The 22,667-nt window shown below is 32.3% G+C and overlaps 2 non-coding genes across 2 annotated transcripts; both read right to left on the bottom strand.

Annotated features, from left to right (window-relative positions):
• Positions 1-420: 420 nt before the first annotated feature.
• Positions 421-539, bottom strand: LOC149411495 (5S ribosomal RNA). Its single transcript, XR_016304826.1, has one exon. It is a non-coding gene; the product is annotated as a 5S ribosomal RNA (ribosomal RNA).
• Positions 540-862: 323 nt separating this feature from the next.
• Positions 863-981, bottom strand: LOC149411494 (5S ribosomal RNA). The gene has a single exon (XR_016304825.1). It is a non-coding gene; the product is annotated as a 5S ribosomal RNA (ribosomal RNA).
• Between the last annotated feature and the right edge of the window lie 21,686 nt (positions 982-22,667).

Below are 22,667 nucleotides of genomic sequence, written 5' to 3'. Positions count from 1 at the left end.
GCTGTCTATATACTTTTGAAGTGAAACTTCTTTACGCGCGTCATGCAATTTCGTGGACCGGAGTAAAACCAACTCATGACCGAAACGAAAATGCGGGACCGATTAAAGTTCATTTGATCTAGTCAAAGTTTTGAAGTAAAATATAAATGCTTCTTAGCTCATCTCGACAACTGGCGTTGGTGGTGTAATGGTCAGCATAGTTGCTTTCCAAGCAGTTGATTCGAGTTCGATTCTCGGCTATGGCAAATTATTTTTTTGTTTTTAACGCCTTTTTTTTTTTCAATGGTTGACGATAATATCAATCCACTAAGTAATATTTTAGGCCTGTAGAATAATTGAAAAGTTAAAGAATGATATAAAATTTTTTATGATGTTAACGATAAAAAAATAAAAAAAAACATAAAATTACCATAAAAAATGGGCCAACGGCACGCGGTGTTCCCAAGCGGTCACCCATCCAAGTACTGACCGCGCCCAATGTTGCTTAACTTCGGTGATCGGACGAGAACCGGTGTGTTCAACATGGTATGGTCGTTGGCAAACGCTAAACAATATTAATTTCTATTCTACCTGCAAATAAATATATGAAAATTAGTATAAAAAAGCCCTAATAATACTGAAAACATTAGCAAGGTGTGTGCGACGTTGATAAAAATAATCATTACATACGCGCTTGAAAAAGATCGTAATTACATCCATAACTTTGTAGGAATTTTTTTTTTCAATGGTTGACCATAATATCAATCCACTAAGTAATATTTTAGGCCTGTAGCATACTTGAAAAGTTAAAGAATTTTATGATATTATTAATTATAGTAACGATAAAAAAATAAAAAAAAACATGAAATTACCATAAAAAATGGGCCAACGGCACGCGGTGTTCCCAAGCGGTCACCCATCCAAGTACTGACCGCGCCCAATGTTGCTTAACTTCGGTGATCGGACGAGAACCGGTGTGTTCAACATGGTATGGTCGTTGGCAAACGCTAAAAAATATTAATTTCTACTCTACCTGCCAATAAATATATGAAAATTAGTATAAAAAAGCCCTAATAATACTGAAAACATTAGCAAGGTGTATGCGACGTTGATAAAAATAATCATTACATACGCGCTTGAAAAAGATCGTAATTATATCCATAAATTTGGAGGAATTTTTTGAAGTGAAACTTCTTTACGCGCGTCATGCAATTTCGAGGACCGGAGTAAAACCGACTCATGACCGTGACGAAAAAAAGGGATCATTTCGCTATAGGAGCCTAGCTAATATTATATACCTAGTTTAACTCACTCTCCTAACTCATCTTCGCTGTCTACAGGCAGAGCGCACGACTGTGGTCGTGAAGAACCGAGGTTCGATCCCCGCTTTAACTAATTTTTTTTTTCTTTTTTTATAACTTTTAATTTTTTTTATCACATGCTACTTATAAATATGTCAATAGACAGAAAAAAAGAGAGAATGAAATGAAAAGAGAGAGAGAGAAGAATACTAGAAGTTTCACTTCTGTCTTGCGTAGGCTTGACACACCCATTTTTTTATTTGTCTACAATTTTTTCAAGAAAACACATTAAATATTGTACAATAAATGAAAAAAAATGGAATAAAGTTGCAAAATGCGTGGGGTAACCGAGTCACCCCTCAAGGCATAAAAGTTTTTTTTCTATCTTGGTATGCCGAAGGTTAATAATTTATTTTCAAGAATACCAAGTGGTATTTGCTAAGAATAATATTATTTCTCAACCAGCAGTCTCACACAGTAAAGTTGTGCTTAGCGTAATCCACTGGAGGTGGAGGTGCTGGAGTTTTGTTTGCGCCTCAGCTTCCCTCAAAGTAGCAGTGAAATGACTGCATTTGAACTGAAGGTCTTATCTGCACAAAGTAACCTGGGAGATTATGCAAACTTAAGTCATGATTATAACATCTAACGCTGTCTTAAAACACATTTAGGAGGGACAGAGACATTATGTTAAGAGAAACGTCTGCGCAGCCTTCTTCATACCAAACATAAATTTAAAAAAAAAAAATTTAAAGCAAATATACCTTGACGTATATATACTAGTACGCGTATGTGCTGCTTTAAATATTAGTGTTTTAAATTAGAAAATATGAGCCATTAATTAATTATTTTTCACGATCTTTTGTGAGTTAATGATAATTATTTTAAAAAATTACCAACCTACCATAATTACAAATAAAACCTCGTACAAAAGGCGTTTTATTGTATTGGAATTTAAAATTTATATACGATAAATTTGCGTTCGAAAGTAAATCGGTCCCTGGAAAATTAAATTTAAGCCCACCAAATTATTTTTAAAATATAAAATTTTAATTTTATATTTTCTTAAAAAAGGCACGATTTTTTTTTTAATAATTACCATCAAATCACAAATAATTGCCAAACTTGCCGCTAAAATCGTGTTAAATTGATTTCTTAAACTGCCTATGTTTTGTAATTTGAAACAAAAATAAATAAATTAGCACATATTTGTACTAGATGTTTGCTCCACCCTCTGATGAAAAAATTATACAGCTTGGTTGAGTATTTTGGCCGGGCATACCAAATTTAAGTTTTGTATGAAAGAGACCGCGCAACCGTTCCACTTAACATTTTTTTTTTATTATTTTAATATAGATCATAGTTACATTAATACATACATTTTTTTGCAAATTATAATATTTAGGTACTTAATTGCTCATGTATACCTTATCAGAAAAGAGGAGCTCTTGTGCCTGATAAGGGAGCCACAATTCTTACTTCAGTGATTCAATGTTATGTGTAAAATATAAATATAGTATATCCATATATTTTTTTAATATAAGTTTTTTTTGAAAAAAAGTTTGATTTTATTGATTTGTTCTTGTTGGTTCGTAATACAGCGCAATTCGGAAGGGAGATTATTGTAGTTTTTTATGGCTTGGTAAATATAATGGTTTTGCATTTGAGTTGTTTTAAAGATTGGCGTAATAAATTGATTTCCATTTCTCATCAGTTTGTAAAATTCTTGATATTCTGTGTTATTTTTTTCTTTACACATTTTTATAATTGAAGTTTGCTTAAATATATCATCAATATTTGGTACTGGAAACATTTTAAAAAGCAATTTTGTTGGGAAAGTAGAGTTTTTTTTAAGTATTACCTTTATAATAATTTTTTGCGAGACTTTTACTGAGTTTAGGTTGTTTTTATAAGATCCTCCCCAACCTATGATTCCGTAAATAAGCAGGGAGTGGACAAGAGTATAATATACATTTTTTAGTATTTTCACATTTAAAATATTTCTTAACCTAACAAATATATATATACATTTCCTTATTCTCTTTACTAACTCCGTAATATGGCTTTTCCATTTCAAATTTTCATCGATGATCACACCAAGATATTTAATTTCAGAAGAAGAGTTGATTACAGTACAAATAGGATTAAGTAGTTTACAGTTGACATTGTCACAATTTTCATCATGGATTATGATATTTACTTTGTGTTTAGGTATTTTTTGTAGTGAAAATAATAAATATGTTGTTTTTTTGGCATTAAGTGTGAGTAGGTTATTATCAAACCACGATTTTAAGATATTAATACATTCATTTGCAAGTTTGTTAACTAGTTCCCATGTTTGACATTTTATTAATAAAACAGTATCATCAGCATAAGAGATTAATTCACCTTTGATTTTCTGTTGGAAAATGTCATTTACATACATTAGAAATAGTAATGGTCCGAGGACCGTGCCTTGAGGAATGCCAAATGTACTTGTTAGTGGTGTACTAAAGGTTTGGTTTAATTTTACAATTTGAGGTCTCTCTGTTAAGTAGCTTTCTATCCATTTAAGAGCTAAGTGGTCAATGCCATTTTCTTTTAATTTTAATATAAGTCTTTCATGGGAAATGCTGTCAAATGCTTTCTTTAAGTCAATAAAAATTCCTATACATTTATTTGATTTGTCCAGGGCACTCTGAATACTAGATGAAATTTTTGCAATGGCATCTTGGGTACTTTTTCCCTCTGTGAAACCGAATTGATTTTCATTTATAATCGAGTTTTTTTTTAAGAATGCAGTTAGTCTTTTTTTAACAATTTTTTCAAAAATTTTCGATATATTAGATAAGAGTGAAATGGGCCTATAATTAGAAATGTCTTCCGGGCTACCGGACTTAAATATTGGAGAGATTATGGTTTTCTTATACGTGCTCGGGAAAACTCCTGTCTTAAAGCTATTGTTTATAATATGAGAGATTGGTATGGAAATATAATTTTTAATGATTTTTAGTGTTTTTACAGCGAGACCGTCAAATCCCGGAGCAGAACCACCTCGCATTTTTGATATAATTTGTACAATTTCAGACGGATTGGTTGGTTCGAAGAGTTCAAGTTTAGTTTCTATATTTGGAATATTTTCAATATACATCTTATTTATTTTTTTCACGGTAATTTTTTCTGCTAGACTCTTTCCGATATTTGCAAAGAATTCGTTAAAAGCGTTTGCTCCTTTTTTAGGTTCTTCAATACAGTTAATTATGTTATTGTTTTGTATTACACTTTTAATAGTATTACTTTTGGTTTTTTGTTTATTTTCCATGATTTCATTGATTATATTCCAAACTTTCTTACTGTCATTTTCAGAATCATCAAGTTTATTTTTATAATAATTTTCTTTCGTGTTTTTTATGAGCGTGGTTAATTTATTTTTGTATTCTCTAAAATGAACATTTAATTTAATGTCTAGTGGTTTTTTTTTTGTTTCTTTATAAAGCCATTCTTTGTGTCTTATGGACACAACAAGCCCATGTGTTATCCACGGTTTGATTTGAACATACTAAACACTTTTTTGTAAGTTTACAATTAGATGGTTTGGTAGAAGAAGTATGGGACAGCCGAGGATGACATGGCATGATCAAGTAAATTAAATACTCTAGTCGGATCCCAATAACAAAACAGTACCAATATATGAGACGATGTATGAATGTCAATGAAGGAAGGAATGTGCTAAGAGCCCCTGCAGGTAAACCCCATGATGGTTACCTACAAAGAGAGTAAATTTAAACTCAATTTTTAGGTAAAAGGCGGGTATTAGTACCACCGAACTGGAAGTGAATTTCAACGTTTGTTTACTTAGCAGGCGTGCCCGGGGTGAGGTTGATTTGTCTAGGTATTGGCGGCAGACGCACCTGCCCACCCGACGCACCCGATGCACCCGACGCACCCGACTCACCCGACGCACCTGACCACTGTAAGGCAATCCGGATCGGGAGACGCCGGTTGAGGGAGAGTCTTTTGCCTCTCCAGCCGGTCTCTTTCCATTGTCTTGCAACGCAACCTATAATACATATTTCTTTATCAAGACGTCTTCTCCTTTGCTTACTTTAAAATACCCTCCTTATGCATCCCCAAAGATAACACAGGAAACATATTTCTTAGGGCTAGCAATGTAAAAAAAAAATCAACCGGTCAAAAAAAAAAAATTTTTACCAAAATACATTTATTTTAAAATGATTTTATAACTAAAAAATGGTTTTACTCAGGATCGAACCTTCCTACACACGAAATGGAGTCGACAACTTTACCAACCTCGCCAAATGCTGAACGGGTAGGACCGACCATTATTTTGCTTGTAAACCACTGAAATGTCGTCCGATTTCAAAGAAATACGTACATGTCCGCGTGTGTACGCGATTTCCACAAAGATTAATGCATCTTCATGGACATTGGTTCTATCTGCCAAGTTTCAGATCGATTGGATGTCAGGAAGTGGATTGTTTCGCTTCCAAGACTTGCATTTATTCATTCAACCACGAAAACAAAGTGAAATTAAAATTATTTACCTGCCTGGTAGGTACCAATAGCACCACCAACAGAGAAAAAAATATTTAAATTGAGATTAATTGCGCAATAAAGTAAAATTGGGGAAAAGAAGAAGAGGCAAAGGGTGTAAAGGAGTACCTACCTATTGTCTAGTCATTTTCGTTTAGTTCACTAAAAAGAGAAAGAAAACTTACTTACGTTTATTTTCTTTGAACCGGTTTCATTCCAGAGACATCTGTGTATAAAACATAGGGGTGCACTTTTCTACCACGGAGATCATAAAATCTCTGACATTAGTTTAGTGCACGCAAATCGATTATACAAATATACCATTGACTATCTATCTTATCTGCTTGTATTACACAAGTGATTAAATATTATCATAAAATCTATGGCAAGTATAATTGATCGATGTTTATCTTAATCTTAATTTCCAGTGATTGTGTTCTAATCCGACTTAGACTATAAATCTCCCAGCTTATCGAGCACCTACCAACTACTAGGTAGCTACTATTAACTAACAACTAGGTAGCTACTATTAGCTAACTACTGGGTAGCTACTATCGCTTGCTACACGCCACTGTATCACGAAGCTACCAATTGAATTAGACTCTATTTTAGCGTACACGATATTCCGTATTAAGATAAGAACTTTAGTTTATTGAGCCAACAACTACTGAATACACAACACAGGGATCCTCAAATTAAAAGCAACAATACTGATATCTTTATAAATTTCACATTTATTTAGCAGAATTATATTATTTTTAAGTATCTGCGAAGGTAATTTAATGTGTAATGATTTATTTTTGGGGTACTATGTCGTGTTATGCTGCCTCCTTCTTTAGCCGAAAAATGGAAAAATGACTGTTTATGGACACTGTAATGCTGTCCAAAACGTTAACTAAAGAAGGAGGTAGAGCAACATGGCATAATACCCCAAATATAAATCAATACAATATTTTAGGCAGTGAAAACCTCAAATCATATCTGTGATATAATTTTTTAAATTAAACTCTCCATTTATTTGAACCACATTGTTTCAACTTTAAAAATATCAATAAATTATTAATTTAATGCATATAAGAAATTGCATTATAATAAAAATCTTTCATGTGTCAGGTAGTGTTCGTTTGCAAATTTTTTGAACTGTCAGATTTTTAACTGAATTGCAACCAGATTTTAAAAGTTATTTTGTAGAATAATTTTCGGTCATTTCGTTGTTCCTGAGCTTCATAGAACAAAATAGATGATCCCACTTTTTGCGAAATTCATTGACGAAATTTCAAAACCTCTCAGAATCAGGTTTTTTTTAAATATCAGTTGCTTGTAATCGAAAATAGAAAAAAACAACTTATTTTCATCTAAATGTCAAAATAAAATTTATAAAGATCGTTTTGGTCCACCCTGTGGGCGTTATTATTGCGGTTCGCAAGTTGGCTGGCTGGTTGGTTTCCAATTTGTAAATACAGAGAACTTGAATCGTAAAACCCCTTGAAAAGGGTTAAGATAAATAGGGGACGAGAAACCAGTCTATGGGGGCGATTTGTTACCAACTTTACTGCCCGTTACCATCCCACTCCACTACCCCAAAGCCCAAGTAGCCAATGGAAATTAAAACTTTTGTCAATCACCTATACTAGTAAGAACCTTTGTTGCTTTTGAGAATAAGAAAGGATTGGAAATTTACTAACTAGCCAACTTATTAATATAAAAAAACGTGGTTGTTTTATTGATAATTCATGAATAATAGGTTGATCATTAAATTTATTTGTTGTTACTCTCATGATTCAAAAGGGTTGTTTTGAAGAAATAGTTAATGGGAAGGCAAGAGGATTGATTTGAAATTTCATGTCAAATTACCCGATGGAATTTTTAGTAAGAAAAAGAAACAGCAACAAAAAACTTCTGGCTTTGAATGGATTACTGCCGCAAATAATTGAGAATCTTATCTCATCTTATTACTCAAAACTAACGAAACAAAATTTGATTAATTTTTGTTTTTTTTTTATTTTACTGTAAGTACAAATATAATTTTAACAATTATACAAAAGTAACAACCCCTAGAATATTTTTTGAGATATTTATCATACATGGACTTAATTAAAGTCATTCTATCACATTTTGTATTAGAGTGACACATACTATTTAAATCTCGCTAGAATGACAAAACACCTGTGTAACACCAAAAGTAAATTTTTACCATTGACAGTCTCGAAAAAACAACTTTCTATTAAACAACATTGTGCATTTGAAAAATATTTGTACAATTTTTGCAAATTTCGTAATACATATTTTAATGTAAAGCGAAAAATATTAAAGTTACCATAACTTTTATAATATTTTATAATATTTTTGTATTTTTTTTTTAGTTGACATAATAACCATCGGTAAAAAACTTTATCTGCATTTTCATTTAAATTTTGTAATATTTTTCATTGCCGATGAAATACTTACTTACTTTCGAAAACAACGTTTTATTTTGTTGTACGTTCAAAAACATCGAATCCATTTAAAATTGCATGTCAAGCAGGAATATAATGATCATGTTTTGTAGACGTTTTGTTAACGAACTAAAAAAAACAATAGCTATTGTTTTTAGTTTTTAAAGTATCAGAAACATTATAAAAAAACAAATCAAACAGATTATTAAAAAAAAACACTTTCAGCGGAATTCGAAAATAAAAGTTCTCAAAAAAATATCATGATTTTTTTTAAAATACTGTTAGGTTGTTGTATAATGTTAATTCATACGCGAGCTGACTAAACAAGTAGTGTACCTTATAAATGCGCAGTCGTGCTTGAAATTCAAACATTTCGGAATCGAAAATTCAGTGTTAAATGTGCTGACAGCGCTATCAATGGTGCGAAGAATTATCAGCGCCAGAGATCGCGCAGAATTGAAATCTTCGATTGGATTCGCAGTCGGGCAGGAAGCAGGGAACAGGAGTGTTCAAATATCTTTCACTAAATGTACAAATATCACCTTTAAGTTAGGCGAAAAGATTTTTGTAATGTTTAAATTTTGCAGTCTTTACTGAGAGTTTTTCCATTTCCGTAAAACTCTTAACACGACGCACGTATCGAAACAATTTTATACGTCATATTAAGAGTTTATTAGAAAGATTACATAAATATGAAAGAATACAAAAAATCAGGGATGAATGTACATAGTACAGACACATAGCAGGTGGTCTAGCATAGTGAAATAGATAACTTTACAATATCGGATCGATAGGTGTAACTACCGATGATTTTATATCGATTTCCAGAGCACGGTGGCACTGTTGATTAACCCAGACCGATATTGATAATACAAATTGAGATAAGCTAGCAACATTGGCACATCTATTAATGAATCGACATTCTTAAATGTTAGACAGGTGGGTAAAAGAAAAAAATACTAATAAATTGACAATGTGGAATAGAAAAATTTAACAAACATTGGCAGTCCGCATGTATTTTTGACATCAAAAAGGGAGTTAATTATTTCATGAGGCCATTAGTCTTAACTTACTTTTTTTTCTCTAAGTTCTAACGGAATCAATTGATCGCCTCCTGAATTCGTTAAGTATATGGATCGGGTACACGATTTCTCTCAATTCTAAGAGCTTAGTTAGTTCACATCCATTCACAACGAATGACATTATTTAAAAAGTTGTGTATATTGACGGCTTATCTGACACATCGGAGGCCACGCTAAAAGCTGCGGCTTTTGTCGACTAACTGAATCATATTCTAACTGTGTTCGTGAATATCGCTAACTGACTATATTTGACATTTTTTTTCAATACCTTATTTATATACGGTTTTATCGTTCTACATTGTTAGATATCTAGATAGACTTCAAATGTAACCAAAAGCCAGCGAGTGTCTTGACATGGAATCCCAAGCAACAGGAAACGAATTACACGTACATTGAAAAAACTTAAAACAACTTATCTAAACACACTTGAAAAAACTTAAGCATACGCTTGAAAAACCTTACCCTAAAATTACTAAAATTACTTGGTGTACGGTATTAATTATACTAGGTACAAAACTCGTTGCAACAAAGTTTTACTTTAATAAGGAACAAATGATTCGTTTCCAAATACCACGAATCAAACGTACATTTTTGATAGAACGGTTAAAAAACACAATTTTCAGAACTTATCCCATGAACAATGAACAGATTATCATTTTTCATAAACATAGTACGACATCACTTTAGAACGGGAGTTAAAAGTTTGCAGTTCCTGGCTTCCAGGGCTGTGCCAATAACTCATAGATGCGGCTGCCTAATGGGAGGGAAGGGCGATAGCTCGCCCTGATAACGTATTACATTATAGGTACGCCACTGGCAGCCCTAGATTTTGCAGAGTATGCGAACTAGTCACAGTGTGAGCCATCGGTAAGGTGAATGTGCTTACTGCTTACTCCGTCTTTATTATTAATATTAGCTGACAAATCACCTCAAAGGCTCTGTTGCTTTAGTTAAGTTTTTTAAGTGTGACCAATAATGTCGTGTTTTTTTAAGTTAGCTATACACAGGAGACCCTAAGAAAAATTATTTCTCTCGGGGTCTCTGTCATCTATGAGGATGCTGTGTGGAGGATCTTTTTAGAGAAATGAAGGAGAGAATGTTCTGGGAAGTAAAAGGTAAGACGGGTGGGTAGGAATCTAGGGGTCTGCAAAATGATTTCGAGAGAGTCCAGCTGGAAAGGTCAAAAGGTCTCCCTCAACCAGTCTGCCCCGATCCGGTTATTCAATAAACGGTTGAATGTGAAAATGGGTGCTGATAAAGAATCTCGAAATCTGTGCAATAACGAAATAAATAATCCTTGGTTTCAATTTTAAATTTAAATAATGTTAAATTTTTTAACGTGCTGAGGACTTTCTTATACTGTGTGGTTAAATAAATATAAGACGATGGGAAGTACATAAAAGTTATGATTGCAATCTGCAAAAAGTTCTACGTGGAAGTTCGCTAAAAATTAGCAAGGGGTGATTAGACAGCTGATTAAATAACAATTTAAATTAAACTGATAATATGCACAGAAAACATCAATTTTATTTTTTATACTTAATGCCGACCGGGTTTCGCTACAATTTGTCGGGGTTGTAAACTGTATTTTACATTAAAATCTAAAATATACAATCTACCAGTAACATTTGTTATCAATATATAAAACTTATACGGGTTGCAAGAAATTAGGCTAAGTTTCAGTGTTGAAGTAGTGAAGTAAATAATTTGACTAAATGAGAAGATATTTTAGTCTTTCAACATTTAATGGCAATTTAATCGAAATGATCGACATGTTTCGAAACCGATAGTTTCTACGTCGAAGTTTTTAAATGATTCAAAATATTGTCAACAACTCCGTTTAACAACCGCTGCCAATACATTTATAACATTCAAGAATTTCAAGAAAATTCGCGAAGAGTTCAGAAAATGCGTGAGATGTAAATGAATCGATCGCTCCCGGGGGAGGAACACAATTTCCGATTCAGGTAGGCTGCGTGGAAACTGAATTGCATTTTAATTATTTAGGGATCACTTTTTTCCATTTGAATTACAAAGTAAAAAAATTAAAAGCGAAAAAAGCTTCGAAGTAAACAGCAGTTGTCGTTAATTTTCTGTCAATTTTGAAAAGATACAAACGGACGTACACATTTAGATAATTTATATATTGATTTTCAGGCTTCGCTTTTAATCACAATGCTACAGTAGTTTTGCTAAAACTTTAAAAGCTAAGTTCACAGTTCAGATTTAAATTAAACACGGAGTTCAGCTTATACTTTCTAATACGTAATAATATATGTACATTTGAATATTACATTCAAGGAAGAGTTTATGGAAGGAATGAAAATGTTTTGGATGGGAACAAAAATAATTCAACATCAGAAAAATTTAACAAAGAAAAAACAAAATTGCAACAATCTTCAGAATTTACGCGAAAACTTAATCACTCCAAAAAAAATAAACAATTAAATGAGTCTTCCCTTTCGACAGAAGTCAAAATTACAAAACTCATACTGCATGGAACGTTGAAGATTTTCAAAGAAAAACAAGCCAGTATAAAAAAAAGAGGAAAATGTTTATTAAAAAGAAGTGACAAAATACGTGGGGAGTAATTTTTAATTTTTTAATTTGTAATCTTAAATACTTTTATGAGTTTGTAACTTGATTCCTATATATTATGCAATTTTATATATAACACATATGTAACCACTTTACATAATATGTAGTATTCACAGAAAAAAATAAATAAATGTACTTTGAATGTGGCATTAGTTACGATCAGTTCTAAAATACAGAATCCTTTATTAGAAAACTCTTCAAAACAAGTTGGACCATTTCTTAAATGAACTAAATTAGATGAAATCGATTCATCTATCAAAGAAGACTGATTCTAAAAAAAACAAATAGAATACAAGTGAAAAGCTTACTAGCGCTTCATCGTCTATTATTATTATTTCAACTCTGAATTTCATTCCGTTTCCAATTGCAATTATTCCCTGCTTCTCTCGCGTACCTACTAGCACTAGTATAATCACGGCATCGTGTGAATACACAGACCACTTAACAAACTTACATCGACAATTAATTCATAAGATTTTTGGAGTGCTATGTATGTTATCGCGCTGAAAATTAGAACGAGGGTGCTCTTAGGAAGCCCCAAAGATATCTTAGGCGTTTAATCACCCTGTAGGAGGAAGATATGTCTGCTGAATTATATAGCTACCCATTCCTAGCGTTGGAGTTTCCGAATAGGATGTTTGGAAAATGATTATACACAGATGGTGATTTTATGTTATTTTATTTTATTCGTAGGGTTACATAATAACAGTGAAAATTCATTTCGAGAATGACGCGTATTGTTCGACCTAGATAATTTTAATAATAAACAACGATGTTCCAATAAAGTGTGGTTTTCGATGGCAGTACTTAAAATATGGTTTCATCAAAAAACGGTTTTACAAAAAAAAAGTATCATTATTTTAACCATTGACTTGTGTTTGGTCATCAAATCTGAACAGACGGGATCTTTCCAACCCTCTATTTTACATTTCCTATGGACTAAGGACTATAAGTGTCATACCTGAATAAGCGAAAAAATTAATCATTATATAATTTCTCTATTCTAAATAATATTTTTTCGTAACGCCATCCGTTCACGCTAGCTTCGTTCTGTTCCTTGCCAATAGCAGAGTAAAAACTCAAACTTTAACTTGGGTCTGCATATTATTGAACAACATTATATGTTTACAAAGGGCTTCAACCTTATCATGACGTGATAATTCTATGAGTGTAAATCGCTGTTTAAATGTTCAATATTACGTATTGATTGCTCTGAAGCCGTAACGACTGGTCCAGTCGGCCGTAAATGCCATGGAAAATATAATCATTGCTAGTGTTGATTGCCGTGTTCTTGTGCAGTTAATTGGTATTTTAATGTGAAGTCTGCCTCGGCTTCTGACCTTCTTACGACGTGAAAATTCGACATCTTTACATATTGAAAGTTCTATATCAGTAACTACTGATACAATCCGCCATAAACGATATGGAAACATAATCATTGCTTATTAGTGTTGATAGCCGTGTGCTTGTGTGGTAATTAATGAAGTGTCCGTGTTTTAACTATTATCTTAACATCATCGGAGTGCGGGCCCGACTTCCATCCACATAATCAAGACAACCAAAGCTGGCGTGTACAATAGTGCGTAATACTTTGTGATTTGGTTCTAGCAGTGTAATCCTGCAGAGAACACAGGTTTTCATTAGAAAGAGAGAAGATTTTATCCTTTCCTCCGATCAAAACGGGGCGCTAGCTACCGCGCTTACCGTATACTTACTAACTTATAAAAATATACTCATCTCGTTTACCAAAACATTAATAGGGGGAAATAATTATATCGAGTTATTGGACATTTTCAATGTATAACTACATAAAAACAAAAGATTGCTGGGGCAGTTTGGTCTGGCAAAAAATAAATTACTATTCCTATGTAAATGCCCCTAAAAAGAGTGTTTATATTAGAATAAACAAGCACATTGAAAGTAATTTCGATTTAAAATTGGAAGTTTTCATCAAAAATAATGTGAACCAAAATGTTTTCATTTTTTTCAGAGCGGTCAGAAAATTTTGGAAAGACTTTTATCTTTCATATAATCTAACTAACTTTGAACTTATGTCAGCTGAAAATAAACTAAATTTCAGTTAACATAAAATAAACTGCTCTTCCAACACTATTCCACAATTAAATAATAGTAAAACGGAACCATTTTCCAACAAAGATTGTCCATAGTACAGAACAAATTAAATGTAGTTTATCCATTCTATTCACCAGTAGTACAGCCCTTTATTTTACGACGCACACTTCAGAGGTCAGAGAAATGGCCGGGTCCAATTAGGCAGCCTGGACTTTAATCGTATAATACTTAGTTTCTTGTTTTAATGCTCATCCAACGCTCTTGAAGCCATTTGAGTAGTCATCAAAATATATTGTGATAGTACCCATCAACCTTTATGGTCTCTTCAAACTATGAAGGATAGAGTCTGGAAGGAACTAAAATACAATAAGGATAAACACTACTCCAGAGCCTCCAAATCTGTGGCTAAAATTATTCAAAAATGTGAATACCACACAGGAATCCCAACATACCCCTAACCGTCTGAATCCAGTGATACTGGCAAACCTTTCCCCAATCGGGGTATGTTGTGAGACTCAAGAAAGAAGGGAGGGGAAAAAGATTGGAAAATGGAAGTTTAGGATGTACCTATTCAGATCTGGTCAGAAAAGCAGCTTAAACCATTTAAATAAACTTTTCAATTGTTAATGCAGATTTTCCACCAGGGTTACACTGAGAGTACCTTCCACCCTAGAACAAGCAGCAAATAATAATTCATTTTTATTTGAAAAAAAAACTTATATACGCACAGTGAAATGACATAAAACTGTGCTGTATAAATGCTTTGTAATTATTATTATTACTATTTAAATATCTGTAAAACATTAAATTAATTGTTTTTATCACAGCCCCAAGTTGGACGCCAATGTAAAGAATATTAAAAAATTGTAAACATTAAAGTGAGTTCAGAACTTTAGCATACAAAAAATAAAAATAACAATAAGCCGTTATTAAAACAATATTACTACAGTTGCGGGAAAGGCGACAAGGTGCGTTATCTCCGACTAAAGACTTATTCTAGGCACTCTTCTCGCTATCAGTTATGAGGTATTGACTGTAGAACTTCTTCAAAACTTTACTGGAAGGGACGAACACATCTCGCTACCAGTTTCAGGTCTTGATCCTACGTCTGGCTCAGGATCTCTGCGCATTCAAGGCCGTGCATCCACTTATATAGACCGTCCGTGGTACATCATTCAGTAGGCAGCGGGGAAGCAACCGACGAAGTCAGTATTCAAATAGACAGTTGTATTTATTTCCATACTTTTAATGAGGGATAGTTGTACCACCTTTGAATACAGAAATTTTATGTCAGCGGAGAGCGAGTTAATAGTTTCTTTCGTGTTTACTACATGTATGATTGGACCACTGTAAAACAGATTGGCCCTTCTGTTCGAAGTATAAAGTATCTATAATATAAACAATAATAAAATTTACATAATTTTTTAATGATTTTATTATGAAACAATACAAAGTATTTAAATTTAATTTACCTGCGATCACTGGGTTTGAGCCTGCGACCTCCGGAATGCAAGTCTAGAGCCCTATCCCTGATCGTGAATTGAAGAACTGTCACCAGTTGACTTTAAAGAATTTTTCAAATAAGTTTAAAATATGCAATGACATTAATGAATCATTTAACAAGTAAAATGAAAATGTCGGGGGTCAAAATATTTTTTCAAAAGGGTATTAAAATTATTGAAAGTGGTCATCACCATGTTCATCTCCAAAGCAATCCACGTCGATTTTAGTCCGTTATTGTAATAGCAGACCCTCTCCATAGCATTAAAAAAGATTAGGCCATGCGTGGATTTAGATTATTTTTTGTAATTGTTGTACTTTGTATGTAATTTTAAAAATCATAACGGACAATCAACAATTCTACAATTCATTTTAAAATCGTAAAGTTTATGCTTGAAGCATTACGTGGTTAAAGTACATTACATTAATTACGACTAGTTTCAGAGTAAAAGATACTATCAGTTCCATTTCTATTCAGATACGAACATTTCGAAGCAAAACGTTGCTTAACAAGATTCCGTCGACATCTTCACAACCTTTATATTCACCCATTATTTAACCATAACAACATTCCTAAATTAAACATTTAAACCCGCAAATTTTCAAAAAAGATGTTCTTAATGTTACAGAAGATTCAAAGGGACCCTTTATTTTCACGCATAAGTAAGTTACGATATAATAATTAACCTTGGGACAAAATGTTCTATGAAAATGCGAAGAAAACATCACCAAACATCACATCAAAACACAATAAAACGAGAAGCATCATCAAAAACATAATGGTAAATAATAATTCATCTCGTATTTAACACAACAAAATGAAAAATTCTTACATTTCTACCAAGGCGCGTATAAGAACTGCTCTGAATAGCACAAACTCCCATAAATTGGGCCTCCTAGAGCTGAAAGCGCCGTGCCGAAAATTACCGAGTCAATATTTCTTCCTGAAACAATGTTCTCTGTTACTGTTACTTACTGCGTACGCGGGAAAATAAATTTCACACTTTAAAAACAAATGTCCCTTGTAATTGTAACTGAGCTCAATTTGTTTGAAATTGCGACGAAAAGGGTGGTAATAATACACTCATATTTTTCACGGGGTGAAACAGGAAAGGGATTTTAAATTACGCAAACAATGGCCATAGACAAAATAATGTCAAATTTAAGTTACTTCATCCGAAAGTTTATCGCTTTCGTATGATTTAAACTTAATTTTATACTTATTGCGTAATTAAATATTAATTTCGCTGAAGTGTTTTGTAAGCATATGTGTTTGAAGAAAGCTAATATTTTCAAATACCAAAACGCTGTCTTGAGCATATGAAATCTATCATAATGCTTTCCTAGTGTCATTTCGGTTACATAGGAGTTAAAAGGACTGATATTAATTGGCGGCAGTAGTTATAATTCAAATCGGTATACATCACGCTTCTATTGATTATCTGTCAATTCTTATTATAAAAATTAACTCTATCTACGCAGAAGCCTGGTTGTATCAATATATATATGGAGTTGATTCATAATAATGAATAAAATCAAAATATACACAGTTTAAACTTGTTTGTTTACTTTGTATCCTGATGAAGGAATCTTTGGTTCTGAAATATATATATATATATTTTTTTTTTTATTATTTTTTTTATAATTGGTCATGTATACCTTATCAGAAAAGAGGAGCTCTTGTGCCTGATAAGGGAGCCACGATTCTTACTTAGATTCAATGTTATGTGTAAAATATAAATATAATATACATATTTTTCTTTAATATAAGTTTTTTTGGAAAAAAAGTTTGATTTTATTTATTTGTTCTTGTTGGTTCGTAATACAGCGCAATTCGGAAGGGAGATTATTGTAGTTTTTTATTGCTTGGTAAATATAATGGTTTTGCATTTGAGTTGTTTTAAAGATTGGCGTAATAAATTGATTTCCATTTCTCATCAGTTTGTAAAATTCTTGATATTCTGTGTTATTTTTTTTCTTTACACATTTTTATAATTGAAGTTTGCTTAAATATATCATCAATATTTGGTACTGGAAACAATTTAAAAAGCAATTTTGTTGGGAAAGTAGAGTTTTTTTTAAGTATTACCTTTATAATAATTTTTTGCGAGACTTTTACTGAGTTTAGGTTGTTTTTATAAGATCCTCCCCAACCTATGATTCCGTAAATAAGCAGGGAGTGGACAAGAGCATAATATACATTTTTTAGTATTTTCACATTTAAAATATTTCTTAACCTAACAAATATATATATACATTTCCTTATTCTCTTTACTAACTCCGTAATATGGCTTTCCCTTTCTTTATGTTGATATGTTTTTTTTAAATAGTGGTCAAAACAAAGATAATCACTGTAATTTCATCTGATATTTTTTTTTGCCCAGCTGGAAGTTTTTGGAAACATTTAAGATTTTAATTGCGTCATGCCAAGAAAACGGTTTAGTTGGAAAACACTACAAAAAATATCGCATTTACATACCGTGTGCTTCTTTATTAGTTTTCAGTGACATTGTTCTCTGGAAGGTTCAATACACAATAAAGGGTTGATACGTACCTAGCTTACTGTAACTAATGTTTATAGGACAAGGTTTTTATGCATAGCACAAAAGATAATAAATGATTATAATTAATAATATTAATATAAGAAATAATATATTACAGGCAACCGATTATTGCGTATAATAATATATTAGTAATTTCTGACATCATGTAGATAATTTAAAGTAAATAAATTCAATGAATTTGGGTGTCCGGTTATATTTTTTTTTATATATCTTTTTAATTATTAATTTTATTTTTCTAAAACAATACAAAAAAGTACATGACATCACTGGTCACTTAGCCAAGTACTAATCAAGCCCCACCCCGACCTTAACGATACCTACTAGTCTATGTATTTCAATGCCTATTGTTTTTAGTAGAATAAAAAAGATTCGCCGAAGACAAATTTTTTACTCCAAATAACCTAACCTAACTAGTCGAAGTAAATTAAGTACGTATCCCAACACCCCGTATGTTATTATTGAAACGTACCAAATTTTCATCACATTGTTATGAAAATTTGATTATTATATTAATATGAGATATTTAACCCTTCTTACTATAATTTTTGATTCCATCCCTTTGTACAATAGGTAAATACATTGCGCATTTCACATAGGAGTGCTGCCATTTGGCACATAATTCTTCGAACGTGCCACTTTACTTTATTGCAAGTGAAAAAGTGCCATTTCCGCATCACCATTGTGTATTTTACCAAAACAACTCAGGTTCCTCATAACACCGAACAGAAAATACCTAGAATGTAATTTACCTCTTTTATGAATATTGCAAAGTTTTCAAACAGAGCTTAAAAGCACTGAGTTCTCAATCAAAAACATTTCATTTAGTCTGACGTCCTTAGCCGCTCCCAACTTCACGTGTAACATTGGAATCACACACTCCTTACGCATAAGGTTGAAATTCCCGCTGCTCGATTGATTTACCCCTATTTTTTTTGCCAAAATGCATGTTTTATTTTTTTGTAAGGTAAAGGCACAAATATTTAAAAAAAAATAAAAATAGTTTAATTTTTCTCATAATAAAAAAATCCACTTCCGAAAAGGTAAGAGATTTTGCAAATCGAAGCACTTTTTATGGGCTTGATAGAAAAATATTCAAATACGGATTATTTTTTTATCAACGCCGATTATAGCGGCTTTTACAAAAGAATAACAATTGTTTTACATATGAATACAAAATATACATAGATAAAAAAAATATAAATATAAAATACATAAAAGAGAACAATAGAAATAGTAGTATCAACATAAAAAAATACAATGAGTAGGTTATAAATACATATAAATATAAATTCTAAATACAATACAACATATTATAAATCCCGGATATTATGTAATTAGTGTTAAGAAATTAATACTTTAAAACTTTTTTTGATTATATTCAATCTGAGAACCGCTGACAGACAGTTTTAATTAATATAGCAAAGGACAATATGTACTCCACGCCAATATTTAATGAAAGTATCTATAATATTTCTGAGCAATTAATGTGAAATTTAGAACATATAATTTGGCATAATTTTGCACAGCAACCCCGTATAAATGTTTTAAGAGTACAAATTTTAGAATAGACATATTTAAAAATGAATCCGTGCAATAAGCAGTTTATAGTGTCTCAGATATGATTTAATAACTAAACGGCATTGTATAAATATCAAAATGTGTAACTATTTATTATTATGCCGATTTGAATGAAAACTGTCAAATGGAAAAACTGAAAAATGTCACACAATCTCACACAAAACCTTTGACTACTAAGTCACAAAAAGGCGAATGAATTTGTTCATAAACAAATAATTTCAGTGTTTGAAAATGTAAGATAAATATCAGCACGCATAATGAAAAATCTAATATACTTTTGGTAAAGGAGCACGCCCATATCTCACTTCTACTGGCTAATCCCTTAAGGGGCCAAAGCACAAAAACATCCTTCCTCCCTCACAGGCAATTGGTTTAATTACTATTCCATATTATTCTCTACGGTGATCTTTAGCGAGAAAAGCTCAGCGCTCAACCTGGGCAAATGAACGAAAACCACCTCTACACAGGCCACGACACTGAATAAAGTTGGCCTGCTATTTATTTAAGATCCTTCTATAGAAATATGATTTTGGTCTAATTTAAATTTCTATAACTATTATTATAAAACAATCCTGTTTTAACGTATTTAAAGGATTTTAAAAATGAATGTTACAAAACTTTTGTTTATTTTATTGTTCATATAACTTTTGGCAATGGGAAAATGTAAAAAAATCTACGTGCAGCGATCTGCAAAATTTGCATCAGATAGCCAATTTATCGTTGAGTAATCAGGCAAAAAGTAGTTCTGAAAGGTCGGAATTTATTTATCAAGGGAATGTTTTTAATTTGCGTAGTGTCAACCCTGGTCTACGAAGGAGCATTCAATATATCTAGGATTTGTACGGGTTTTATGTTTGTTTTGCTGTTTCCACAAATAGTTACTGTGTATAAAAATATAGTTCTGATGGTGAACATATTAACTCATGGGTCATGTTTAAATTGGAATTTTCCAGCGATTTGCATTTCGTCTTTCTGTAAATTTGTTTGTCGGTCAAGATGGTCAACTCCTTATTTGAATTTTTTGTAAATCTTACTTAAAATATTGACGGTTTATTATTAAGTTGGTAGATATTTAAGTGTTTACAAGTCTTATTATTTCAGAGGTAATTTTGGTTTTGATTTATTAAATCGGAGAAAATTAGAAGCATGCTAATGGACGTGAGGTAAAGTATTGGTGTTCACGGAACTACTCGTATACAATTCATATTTGACTGTCAATAAATTACCAAGAATATAGAAAACAGAACTCACGGCGCGATTTGTGGATTGTGGGAAACAATGGGTAAACTATATGACTACTAAATTCAGTGTCCTGGCCTGGGTTGGGTGGTTTCGAATGAACGTCATCGAACAGATTTTCAAACAGTAAGTTGGTAAGGTAATTTAATAGGTAAAGTGTAAATTTCACAAATCGATGCGCATCACAGTTGATGAGTACATTGGGAGTTAATTTTTTCATTTGAATCAGTTAAGTATAATGGTCAATTACACTTGTGGCTCAGTCATATTATTTGACTTTGATAACGAATTTATTCTAAGAGTATATTTTCACGTTTTCGTGACGACTTCTGTGTTTTCTCCATTATAACAAAGTGGATCTCTTCAAGAACCATGTTCACTCCTTCTTCTCCTCAAAAACCCTCAGCAGAGTTTCCCAAAAGATGACACAAGTCCCGAGGGAAATTATTTTCCACAAAGTCTTCTATGTGGAGTAAATTTTAAAAAATAAGATACTAAAACAGGTTTGTGAATTTACCTTACCATTTCACGTATTTTATACTGCCATAGTAACAAGCGAAAAGAATTGCTCGTCAAGAGTGGAAGATACTCTCAGTATCGCCTTGGTGTAAGACAACCAGTCGGAATTGAAACATTGATTGAAATGGCTTTAGATGCATTTGCTAAACAGAACCGAATAGCCAGGTACTCTCCAACCTTCCCCTTTCCCATCTTCTTCCCTTCCCCGCTACTTTCAACCCCACAACATCCCCAATTGGGTATGCCATAGTCTCACTGCCTCCATACGGTTGAGAGCAGTTGGGACTCTTGTTGAACAATATTGGACAAATTACACATGAAGAGAATTACGCCTGCTTAAAATACACCTACTGTCATTACACACGTCAAAAATCGGTTTAAATCTTGGAGTATTTTAATGAGTGTAAAATATTTTTTTTTAATTTTCGTCCTGACCGTTTTTATAAATGTTTTGTAAATGAAAATATATCGTTGTAACCAATTTCGTTCACCATCCTATATTTTAACTACTATAAATTAACCAAGATTTTATACAAAAAGCAAAAACTTTCAAGCTGCAACAATCACCGTACCTTCAAAGCTCAATAAAAAATATTGTTAATCGAAAAACTTATACAAGCCAAAAATTATAACAATAAAATAGTGAAAATTTCGTTGGGAAAAAAAAATATTATTTAGCTTTGGCCAACATTCGAACCCGCGGGGAAAACGACGCCAGTGACATCTGGTGGGTCATAAAAAAGTTCAAACTGTCATTACTTGGCGCCGCCATATTGGCTTTTTGTCTTTTGTTTTATATCATTTACAAATCTGAAATTTGTGCTTTTTCCTTTTTGCGCCTTTTATTACGTTGGCAAACAAAAAGTGGAATTTGTCCCGTTACGTGATTGTTGATACTAAATCTGATAAAATGTATTTTTTTATTAGATTTAGTATTAACATACAACTAGAATAATATATTGCAATAAATCTGTTACACAAAAATGTTGAAATAATTATGCAATTAAACAATAAGCGAAATAGACAATTAAGGGATCAATACTATTATAAGAGTTATTCATAATACAAATGACAGATCGTAAATTTAAATCCTAACAATGTCGCCCTTACCACCATTTATAATCAAAACATTGCTTGAAATGGCTTCAGCCGAGTTTGTTGATACTACTGCCAATGTGTATCTTCCCCATCTCTTCTTCCCTTCCCGCTATCTGCAATCTTGCAACAAACCGCGTTTGGAGATGCCTTAGTTCCAATTCGGGTCTTTTG

The sequence above is a fragment of the Hesperophylax consimilis genome, chromosome 25 (genome assembly GCF_061612785.1).
Source record: "Hesperophylax consimilis isolate HC1 chromosome 25, BYU_Hcon_1.0, whole genome shotgun sequence".
In the NCBI taxonomy this organism is placed as follows: Eukaryota; Metazoa; Arthropoda; class Insecta; order Trichoptera; family Limnephilidae; genus Hesperophylax; species Hesperophylax consimilis.
Note: the sequence above shows the minus strand (reverse complement) of the source record. Positions and strands in the feature narration are given on the sequence as shown.